Below are 12144 nucleotides of genomic sequence, written 5' to 3'. Positions count from 1 at the left end.
TTTTCCTTTTAATTGAGCACTCTGCTGGATTTCTTTAAAAAAAACTAATCACACACACACACACACACATACATATATATATATATATATATATATATATATATATATATATATATGTATAACTTACCATTTAAGTTGCAGTTTGTCTATTTATAAAATTCTCTGTCTAGATGTATTTTTTAATCAACAAGATTAATGGCATCATGAGATGGTTGTAACGCCATTATTCTTCAATGGAATTAGAATATGGAACACTAAGTTATTAGATAAAAAGAAAAATATGCATTAACATAAAATAAAACATTGGTTGATACATCGTCATTTCCTTTGTGTTCGTGAGCTCATATCTCTGTTACTTTCTGCTGTCGTCTTTGAGGTTGTGTCATTAGAGTTCGTCTGATTGTTATTTTCGTAATGTCTTATGATTGTAATATCAACGTTAGTATAAAGATTACTGGCCGATAATGGCCGCATACAAGTTGGTCTCGTTTAAAATATTATTTTCACAGCATTTTACTGTATTCTCAATAGTTAATATTTCTGTACAAACCGATAAACTAACAAACTCCCGGGTGGCCTTGGAAAAAGGATTTTTCTTCTTTTTTTTTTTCTTTTTCTTTTTCATCGCATGTCGATTTAATGTCGATTTAATGTCGATTTAATGCTGATTTAATGTTGAAATGACATGTTTAAATAGAAATCAAGTATAAACATGCAACATATAAATTTCAGTTTAACGAAATAAATGTTATTCGTCCGTTCAACAACATCCTGTTTTGTTACTAAAAATTGTATTACACCACGATGATGTTGTCGGTGCCCGGAAAACTCGTCTCGGGAAAACTCGTCTCGGGAAAACTCGTCTCGGGAAAACTCGTCTCCGGAAAACTCGTCTCGGGAAAACTCGTCCCCTTTCGCTAGGTAGGAAAACTGGTCCCTTATTGAATAAATATCGATTGAAAACACATTTTATGATCGTTCTTGAAGGAGAAATTGTTTTTTTAAATAGACTATAGCCCCCCCCCCATAATATTAAAAAAAAATTTTTTTACTTGTTTGATGTTTTTTTTTTTTTTTTTAAATAAAATCGATTTTCTAAGTGTCCGTTTTCTACCTAACTGGTTAAGTTCTTCGTGGTTTCACTTATTTTAAAGCGTTTATTATGTTCATAAACGAGACCGCATATTTTTTTATATTAATATAAAAAGAATTTACTTATTTACTGTTGTTATAAAAGGGTAAAATCGATTTGGGTTTGTATTACTGTACACATAGATTCGAAAAAATTGTCAAAAAACAAATATCTAACAAATAAATGTTATCAAAGGCAAGATAAGTTACTTTCCTACCAAACTGGATATATTTTTCGTGTTTTTATTCAATGTAACATGTTTATTCAGCTCGAAAAACATACAGTGTTTACCGATGTATTGGACAATTCAAAATAGCGGCCGACTCTCTCTTAAACACAGTAAGTTCGGGAATAAATAATAAACTAGACAAAATACTATTAAAAAAAACACCGAATATATGTCAACCTATGTCACGGTAATATATATTGAGCGAATTTCTAACAGTATTTTGTCTAGTTTATTATTTTTCGAATCTATGTGTACAGTAATACAAACCAAAATTTTAATATTTTTTGAAATATAATTTAGAGAGGGGGGTATATCTCCCTCGGAAAAACAACCAACAAAAAATGAAATTAAAAAGAATCTTGATAAACGATAGCGGATTTTTTAATAAAATTGATTAATAAATTTATTTAGTGATTACTTTTTCTCTGAATGATTGATTTCAGAATTTTTAAGTAAAAATTTAAAAAATTAAAAATGAGTTAACGAGAGATTGTTAGCACATGGCCTCTCTCGCGCCAAAAAAATATTTCGCTTTTGATTTATTAGTTAATTTTTGCAAAATTTGACAGGACGACAATAAATGTTGATAATTGATAGAATTATAATTTTAAATAACGCATGAGTGCATTGCATTTGGTATGAGAGAAAACGAAAACATAAAACAAAAAACTATCATAATTAAAAAACCAAAACAAAAAAGTAACGCTCCCAGTTTTTAATTTTTTTGTTTTGTTTTTTTATTATTGTTTTTATGACTCCAAAAAACATCGTTAAAATAAGAACCAAAAAGTTTTAAATTAACTTTGTATGAACATAATAAACGCTTTAAAATAAGTGAAACCACTAAGAACTTAGCCAGTTAGGTAGAAAAAAAAACAAAAAAAAACATTAAACAAATAAAAATATTTTTTAAAAATATTATGGGGGGGGGGCTATAGTCTATTTTAAAAAGCAATATCTCCTTCAAGAACGATCATAAAATGTGTTTTCAATCGATATTTATTCAATACGGGACCAGTTTTCCTACCTAGCGAAAGGGGACGAGTTTTCCCGAGACGAGTTTTCCGGAGACGAGTTTTCCCGAGACGAGTTTTCCCGAGACGAGTTTTTCCGGGACGAGTTTTCCTAAAATCGATGTTGTCAATATGGAAAATCTAGTATAAAAGATTCTTAGTATGATGATTTTAATTCAAATTTTCGTTTAATTTTTGTAGACACGTCACTGTATGTTATTTGCTTTTTTGTTTGTTTGTTTTTTTATAAACACCAGCGATAGAAAAATTCAACAAATATCGGGTAGATAACTTCATTTTATATTTTCACAAACGTAATTTCAATTTTACTTATCGCTAAAACTGAAGAAATATTATTTTTTTTAAAATGGTGCTTAGTCAAATTGGCACTTATAGCGGCAATTATAAGTAAAGAAATTACAGAAAAGCCTGAATGATGTACGTTCTCGTTACAGAACCATGCCATATTCGAAAAATTACGTAAATCGATCAAGTAGTTTTTTTTTTTAACAAAGAACTTCAAAATGTACGACTTTTAGAACTGTATTAAACATAAGGCTAATTTTTTACTTATCAACTTCGATTTGTATTTTCTCCACTCATTTATTTCATCGGATTTAATCATGAACGACAAAAACTCTACGACTCGCTTAATCGTAAAGTTTGATTTTCTTGAATAAAAAAAACTACTTTATCAAATTATGTGATTTTTGGAATATGACATCTTCGTTCTTTAACGAGTACGTACATCATACAGACTTTTCTGTATTTTCTTTACTTTTAATTGCCGTCATAGATGCCAATTTGGATAAGCATCAAAACGAACCTTTAAATAACGTATTTTTAAAGTTAATTTGGGAAATTTTCTTTTAAATTAAATTAGGAAAAATTACAACTTCTATATTCATTAGTTAAAAAAACTGTTCCATATTCTATTGTACTTTACATTAGAAAAACAACAACATTGATTAGTTGTTTGAGTTAAATATTTTGGTGAATTCGTTAATCATTTTGCTAAATGTCAAATTTGAAATCATTTCATGGTTTAACTAAAATTAAAATCGTTTCGTGGTTTAACTAAAATTAAAATCGGTTTGCTAAATTATAATAAAATTTGAAAATGTAAAAATGTGTATTCTATACATACATACACACACACATATATATCAGCTAATGTTTTAGGTTTGATGAAAACGAAAAATTGAAATTGATTTTCTGTTAGGTCTTGTGAAAAAAAATGAAAGAAAATGGAGTTATCTCTCCTTGGATTCAAATCTCATTGTATAACTACTTAAATAAGCAATCACATTCACTAAAGGAATGTAACAGCAAGAAGTAAGTTTTAATTAGGATCAGTCCTTTTCTAACCAGATTAATATTTGATGTTATTCTTTAATCTAGAAATCAACACTAAATAAATACATGCTCGTCAAGAAAGAAGAGGGAAATAAAAACGTCTTTCCTCCTTTTTTTTCACACATTTCTTTTCGGTGAAAAATGTAACGCAAAGTATATATATATATATATATATATATATATATATATATATATATATATATATATTGTAAGACTAATCTGACGTCATCCATCAATTTTCTATCTTTACAAAGTAAATATCTAATATCACAGACCAAGAAAAGGAAACTATTTTAGAACGAGGCACAAAATTAATAGATTTTCATACTAATCTGATGTCATCTATTCCTTTCCTATCTTTACAAACTAAACATCCAATTTACAATCTGAGCAAAATGAAATATTTTAGAACATTTTCAGATATATTTTAGCACCAATCTAGCGTAATCCATATCTTTCCTATAAAAACATAAAAAAAACACAATATAATGCTACAAACGGAGGAAACGAAAAGTCTTTACAAAGAGGCACAAAATCAGTAGACATTTTAACATTAATTTGACATCATCCATCTCTTTCCTATCTTTACAAACTAAAATACCCAATCCAAACATAAGACACTATTTTAGAACGAGACACAAAATTTGTAGAAATACTTTAACACTAATCTGCATCATCAATTTATTTTTTAACTTTACAAAAGTGTTACTGAATAAACAAAGGAAACGATTTTAGAACGAGGCCTAAAATTAATTCATATATTTTTTAAATACTCAGACGTTTTTCATCTCTTTTCTGTCTTTACAAAGCAAGTATCCAACGTTACAGACCCTCCCCCCCCAAAGAGAAATGATTTTAGAACGAGCTAGAAAATTGTAGATGTATTTTAACACTAATTTGACGTCATCCGATCCTTTCCTATCGTTATAAAGTAAATGATTCCCTTCCACGCTAAACGCTGAGCTTGGCCTCCATTGTTATTATTATATTTTATGTCTAGACAATCGTCTTTCAATTGTGTTGTGAATATTTATTAATACAAAAGCATAATTTATATGCCTTATACCCCTTCCCACACACCCCAAAAAAGGTTTGTGGGATTGGCAATTCCCAAATATTATAAAACGTCTAAAATAGCACTAAGTAAAAGACAGGTGAATAAAATGTGTTCACACAATTAAGTCTAACATTTCTACTGTAAATATTATTATTATTATTATTATTATTATTATTATTATTATTGTATAAGTATTAATAAATGCAATCACTGTTGATATTTATCTACTGGTTTCACGTTTTTACTGAAATAATTACTCCATGGTGGGAAAATAATCTGTGTTCCAAGCACCCACTGGATCCTGAAAATCAATTTAAAAAAACTACGATATTTCAAAATACAACTTATGCTGTATAAGCAGTTCCCAGAATTCCCTTTTACTAGCCAAACTGTATCTCTGCCATCTTACTCGAAAAAAAAACTATTTACATTCTTGTGTAATAAAAGTAATTGTATTTCTATTGTTGTTCGGATATTCAAACAATAAATTTGGTGGAAGTAAACTCTTGTCTGGTTTCATTTTTAATTTTCTTTGCTTTGTATTGTTTGGTATTTATTTCAGGTGTATATATATATAAATATATATATATATATATATATATATACATGCACACATATATGCATATATATACACATATATACGTATAAATACATGTATATAGATATACATACACATACACACATATATATGTACATATATATACAAATAAATACATTTATATGCATATACATACACATAAATACACATACATATACATACATACACACACACATATATATCAGTTGTACCCAGCTCAATCAAAAAATCAAAATGCATATTTCCTCATAATCCTGCTTAATTTCCCAATACTTGTGAATACAGAATATTTTTGGTCATACCATTTTCTTTGCAGATATAGTTATTTCCTGGCTTACCAACTCTAGAAAACGCAACATATAATTTTCCAGGTGAGAAGCAATGCGTGTGTAGATGTAAGTCACACAATTGTAAACATTGCCCATGAACTTTGTTGATGATGGTTGCAAGCGCTCATCGAATTAGAAATTGCAATGTCTTAAATTGCAATGGCATATCCGTTGAAATCACAGAAATGTGTCGAATGAGGAGATCTTCACCTTCGGAAGGCCCTGTCAAGATTGTTGCTTCTATGATGTTTTTCATCAACTATCAACTTTTATTGCAAGCCACGTGCTATTGCAAAGCTTGGATTGATTGATATTTCGCAATATGATAATTGCCACGCCAATTTTCAACTGCAATACGTGCGGCGAAATCCCTGGCAAATACAGAGAATTAAAACATTCTGCTAAATAATCAACGGCTTGGTCTGCTTTCACAAGTGTCGACGAACTTGTATGTGACTACCTCACATTGGATGTTAAACTGAATAATATTGTTAAGTTCCTGGACGACTTTGTTTTTGGTTGCAAAAATAGCTCGTTCAATTAGCGAACTGGAATTCTTATAATTAGTATGAATATCTAGAAATACTTTTTAACTAACTATTCTTTTGATGTCACTTAATTACAGAAATTCTGAGGAAATGAAATTTATCCTGAAGTCAGGTCAGCCGGCATTTTCCGTTCCAAATTTCCAACAATTTGCGTGAAAATATATCTGTTGATATCGATCATTTTGCAACTGGACACGTATATTTGTAGTTAAATTTAATGCATTCGCCAAAAAGTGGAGTATTTTAGGTAAGCATTTATTTCATATGCTGGTGTTAATCAAGGAATTGCAGGTAATGTTTACCTGAAATCGCCTGCAAGCAATGTTACTGCATTCCCAAATGGTCTGACATTTTCAATCAAATTTTTCAATGATCGATCAAGAGCCTTGAGTGATTATTTTGTGCGCCAGTGTGTATTCATTTCAAGCAATAAATTTGCATTTCTGCAATAATTTTCCATGCTAGATGTTTGCATATAAATGTTTCAATAAATTGCATGTTTAATGGTAATTTCAAAGCATAATGAGCAGTTCTTCCACCTGGTAGTAATGTCGCAGCTATTCCAGATGATGCAAAAACTAAAGCTATGTCATTTTGTTATCAAATGACGACTAAAATTAATTTAATTATGAAGGTTTTACGAGTTCCTCTTGGTACATTAAAAAAAAACTATACAACTCCATTATTGGCAGTTTGCATTATTTGGTCGTAAATTTCTTTTTTGACTCAAGGGTTAGCTTATGCATATTCGATTGCACATACAAATATTCACGACGCAATTCTACATCAAATAAAGTAGCGGTACATCGATTTGATGATGTCATTCCCAGTTGATTGAGGACTTTGTGATTTCTAAGCACAAATGTTCAATCATTATTAGCGTTTTAGGTGAAAAATATCTTTAGCCGTGTGTGATTTATATTTCTCCCATAACTCTGTTGGAGATGAAGAGCAAGTGGTCAACATGATTGCAAACAATGCACGAATTTGAATCAGATGTGATTTATTACACGAATCATTAATGCATAGATTCCAACGTCCATCCTCAAGTTCGACAAGAGACAACTGAAAAAAAAAATCAAAGGTTCCATAAATTTAGTGAAAATAACTTAAGGTGAGAACAGTAGTCCAGATAATGCAAGTAATGCAATGCATGTTTACTGTGTATCGTTAGAAGAGAAAAGAGAATAAGAGAAATTATGAAAATGTTCTCATGATCTACTTTGTGTATAGTTTCTAAGGCAAAAAGTTTACAAATGTTTTACGGCCTCTATAAAATGCTGCTTTTATTTTATTAGATAAAACGGGTTTGTTTTACAATCCACAGAGATTCGAAAATGGTCAAAAGAAAAAGTCAAATATATAATAAATAAATGTTACGAAATGTAAGATAAATTACCCTCCAACCTAAATGGGAAAATTTTTAGTGTTTTTACTTAATGTAAGCTGTTTATTCGGCTAAAAAAACAAACGTTTTCAAAAGGTACGTGACTACAAGAAAAAAATAGTCGCGTAACAAATACATTGTGGTCGCATACCCTTTGAACTGGCTTGTTTTCCGAACAGATTAAACATTTTACATTTTAATAGAAACACTAAAATCCTGCCCACTTAGGCAGAAAAGTAACTTATCTTGCCTTTGGTAACATTTATTTGTTATATATTTGATTTTTTTTTTTTTCATATCTCTGTAGATTGATAAAACTATAAAAAGAAAAACAAAACAAATTCACGTGTTGTACTAAAATCCTCTTTGGTTGTCTCCCCTTACTACATCTTTATAATACAATATTAGAAAATGTTTGGCAACATGTTGTAATAAGGACGGCCTAGTTATACCTCTTTTTTATTTAGAGCTTTATAAAACAGATTTGAAAAAAACTTGTCAAACGTACGATGTTAAAAACCTCATTGATCATCTTAAATTAGAAAAATATTTCACGTGTGATATTTAAACTATTTAGTTATATTCTTTACTGTATACCTTTTTAAGATGAAACTGGCAAAAAGAAAAACATGTTTGAAAATGTGTAATATCAGAAGCAACGTTAATTATCCCCCTTTTTTCAAATGAGCTCATGTAACGGATGCAAGGGAAATAACTCCCATTAACTAAGACATTTACTTTCTTTTTTTCTTTTTTTTTTTCCTGTTTATCTTCTTTTTTCTGTTTATTTTCTTAATTTCTGTTTATCTTCTTTTCTTCCTAGAAAAGAATGTGTGATACTACAATCAATACAAATTAGAGAAATCGTACTTTTTATCGAAAAGAATGAAAATGCGGCGATAGTTACACAGGAATTCTAAATGGTATTAAAGAAAAATGCGACGACGTTTTTAAAAAGTTTATAACATTAATGTTAAACAAACCGAAAATACAGAAATCTTTATAAATAAAACACTAGATGTGTGCATTGTCGTTTGTATAAAAATATTTCCCCAATAAACTCTTAAACTTAAGAGCCAAGTACGTCCAAGGATGGAGTACTGTTGCCACATTTGGGCAGGAGCTGCTAGAAAGATCTTATCCTGCCTTGGCAGAGTTCAAAATAGACCCCATAGCCTAGTGGGGATGCCCTTTTCGCTTCCCTGGAACCTCTTTCTCTCTCTCACACACACACACAAACACACACACACACACACATTACCTACCCACTAATGTTTAATAAAGTATAAGCATTGTAAGTTCCCTAAATATCCTAGTAAACTAAAGTCGCTTCCATCCCCATCTACCCCAGGGTCTGTCATTATCCACTCGTCTGTACTTCAGGGCACAGGGATTCTTATGTCTTTGACAAACTATGGATACCCACAAAGGGGTGCCTGTGCATGAATTTTTTATGGCAGGAGGTGTGTCATCTCCAACCACAGTAGCAAGTGAAGTGTATGTACAGGACAACTGGTAACAAATGCCAAGATAAGCGGAGAGCACATACAGCGCCTAGAATTCCCAAATAGTCACCCATCTGGTACTAACCAGGCTTAATGTTGCTTAACTTTGATGATATGACAAGAACCGGTATGTCAACGTGATTATGCCGTATCTGTGCTTAAGAAAGTAGCATCAAATTAGTTAAGAGAAATTTAGTCTCTCGCTCTCGTAGAAGATGTCTCTTTAAATAAACTTGAACTAAACCTTTAAACGGACGTCTTTGTTTCTATTTGTGTGTGAAGAAATGATTGTTGAATCTAACTATACTGAAGAGACACTCGATGGATCAATGTCAAGCAAAAGAGGAAGACGAAGCAAATGATGCACCAACTACTAGACGAAGGTACGCAGTGCCAGTCAACCGAGAAGAAAAGTTTGTCTTACAGTTATGCACGTGAAAAGCGTGTAAAAAAAGTGAGAATCAACATTTGAACATTTGATATGTAGCATACACATATATATATATACATAAAAGTTGATTTGTAAAAAAAATACATATACACATATATATATATACATAAAAGTTGATTTGTAAAAAAAATACATATACACATATATATATATATACATAAAAGTTGATTTGTAAAAAAAATACATATACACATATATATATATACATAAAAGTTGATTTGTAAAAAAAATACATATACACATATATATATATACATAAAAGTTGATTTGTAAAAAAAATACATATACACATATATATATATACATAAAAGTTGATTTGTAAAAAAAATACATATACACATATATATATACATAAAAGTTGATTTGTAAAAAAAATACATATACACATATATATATATACATAAAAGTTGATTTGTAAAAAAAATACATATACACATATATATATATACATAAAAGTTGATTTGTAAAAAAAATACATATACACATATATATATATATACATAAAAGTTGATTTGTAAAAAAAATACATATACACATATATATATATATACATAAAAGTTGATTTGTAAAAAAAATACATATACACATATATATATATATACATAAAAGTTGATTTGTAAAAAAAATACATATACACATATATATATATACATAAACGTTGATTTGTAAAAAAAATACATATACACATATATATATATATACATAAAAGTTGATTTGTAAAAAAAATACATATACACATATATATATATACATAAAAGTTGATTTGTAAAAAAAAAATACATATCAGAAAAAATACACGCACAATCCGTGTGCAGGTTTTTTGTTTTTTTTTACTAAAGTGTAACCACTTATTAAGTCCCAAATACCACTCGAGTGCAAAGGTTAATAAGTTTTTTAGACGATATCATAATGAGTGTTAACGATGGTTAAGATTGGATAGCATTTTAGTATTCAAAAGGACGGCTCAATAAGAATTTTTTACACTGGACTTGAAAACGGCTATGTTGTAGTAAACTGTGAAGCAACCCCGCAGTATTATGTTTGTACATACTGAAAAATTTAACAGTTATTTTAACATATTTCACTACAACCAATAATTGTTGACATTGTTCTGAAATTCTTTTTATTTACTTTTTTTCTATCCGTTTTATTCTTACACTTAACACAAAGAATACCTGTCCCAGAATGGGTAAAAGCAGTATGCATAGAATTTTGAACTCTATATAAATGGATTACAATTTATCAAGATTAAAAGCCGCTCAAGGATAATGGTTAATGTGATTTTAGGTTGAATGATGAAATAGTACTATGAAATGCTTGATAACTATGATTAATGAATTGACATATTTGTTGACATAGAACTTGAAAACAACCACGTTGCAGTCTGTAGGGAAATATTCCCATAGTAATGTTTTGCAGAAGTGGAAAATTTTTCGAAAGAAACTGTATGGAATTTCTGTTTGATTTAACACAGATGAAGAGAATTCTTTACGGTAGTTTCAGAAAGACGAGTTCTGTCTAAGGTCTTACGAAGTCGAGCATCTACAATGGAAATACTGAATATAGTAAGGAAAGCAACGTCTCTGTAAAAAAGGAGCTCCAGGAAAACGAAAAAATAATCTCTCACTAGATTGCAAAGTCAATTTTGTTCTCTCTCAAAGCAAAAAAGAGAGCTCCAAGCACTACTTCCCTAAATACGGCAGCAGTACTCCATCTAGGGTTGAATCTGATTCTTAAACAGGTAGAGGATTGTATCAGCAATCAGGTATCTTCTGGAGCAGTAGAATGATCTAACTTTTTTCCCCGCGGATTTGATGCAAGTTTAACATAAAGATACATTAGGTTGGCAGCTAAGTTCTTGCCATTTTTTAAATCTACATTTTTTAAAAGTAATACAACTAACAAGTGAAGCATGCATGGTCCCCCGTGAGTGCACAGTGAACGAGGCATAAAAAATGACTAAGTTCAGCATTTGCCCCTTCCTCTCATTTAACCCCAAAATTCCCCAGGGAACGTCAAATCCTGGTGAAAATGAACAAATGGTGTAGTTTTGGGCCTTAACATATGTAAATTTGAGTTCTACATCATGCAAAAAAAGAAATGACTAAGTCCATCATTTGCCCCCCCCCCCCAATTAGCCCCAAAAGTCCCCAAGGCCTTAACATATTTAAATTTGAGTTCAGCACCATGCAAAACTGCTAACTAAACATACACAGAAAATTTGGGACAAATATGGTAAAATAGTCAAAAAAAATGGAGTGTTTTTATTAGCCCTAAAAGAGCCCCTGGGGCACACCCAAGAGTTATCGTGAAGTATAGACAAACAAAATTATATAGAAATCAGTTAGTTACAACTTTTCAGAAAGTTTCATAAAAATTTAAGGCATCAATTTTTTTTTTTAATAAGCACAAAAATAAGCAACCGAAATTTTCCCGGAACATCCGTTTGTTAGTTTTTTACTCATAGCATGTTTAATGTTTGTGCAACATTTCAAAAAATTCCAAGGCATAGTTATTGAGAAAAGTGCAGACAGACGAACGAACAGACAAGGGTGAATTT

The sequence above is a fragment of the Euprymna scolopes genome, chromosome 1, assembly GCF_053919585.1.
Source record: "Euprymna scolopes isolate OS-2025 chromosome 1, ASM5391958v1, whole genome shotgun sequence".
Classification (NCBI taxonomy): domain Eukaryota; kingdom Metazoa; phylum Mollusca; class Cephalopoda; order Sepiida; family Sepiolidae; genus Euprymna; species Euprymna scolopes.
The sequence above is the reverse complement of the archived record's forward strand: the minus strand, read 5'-3'. Positions refer to the sequence as shown.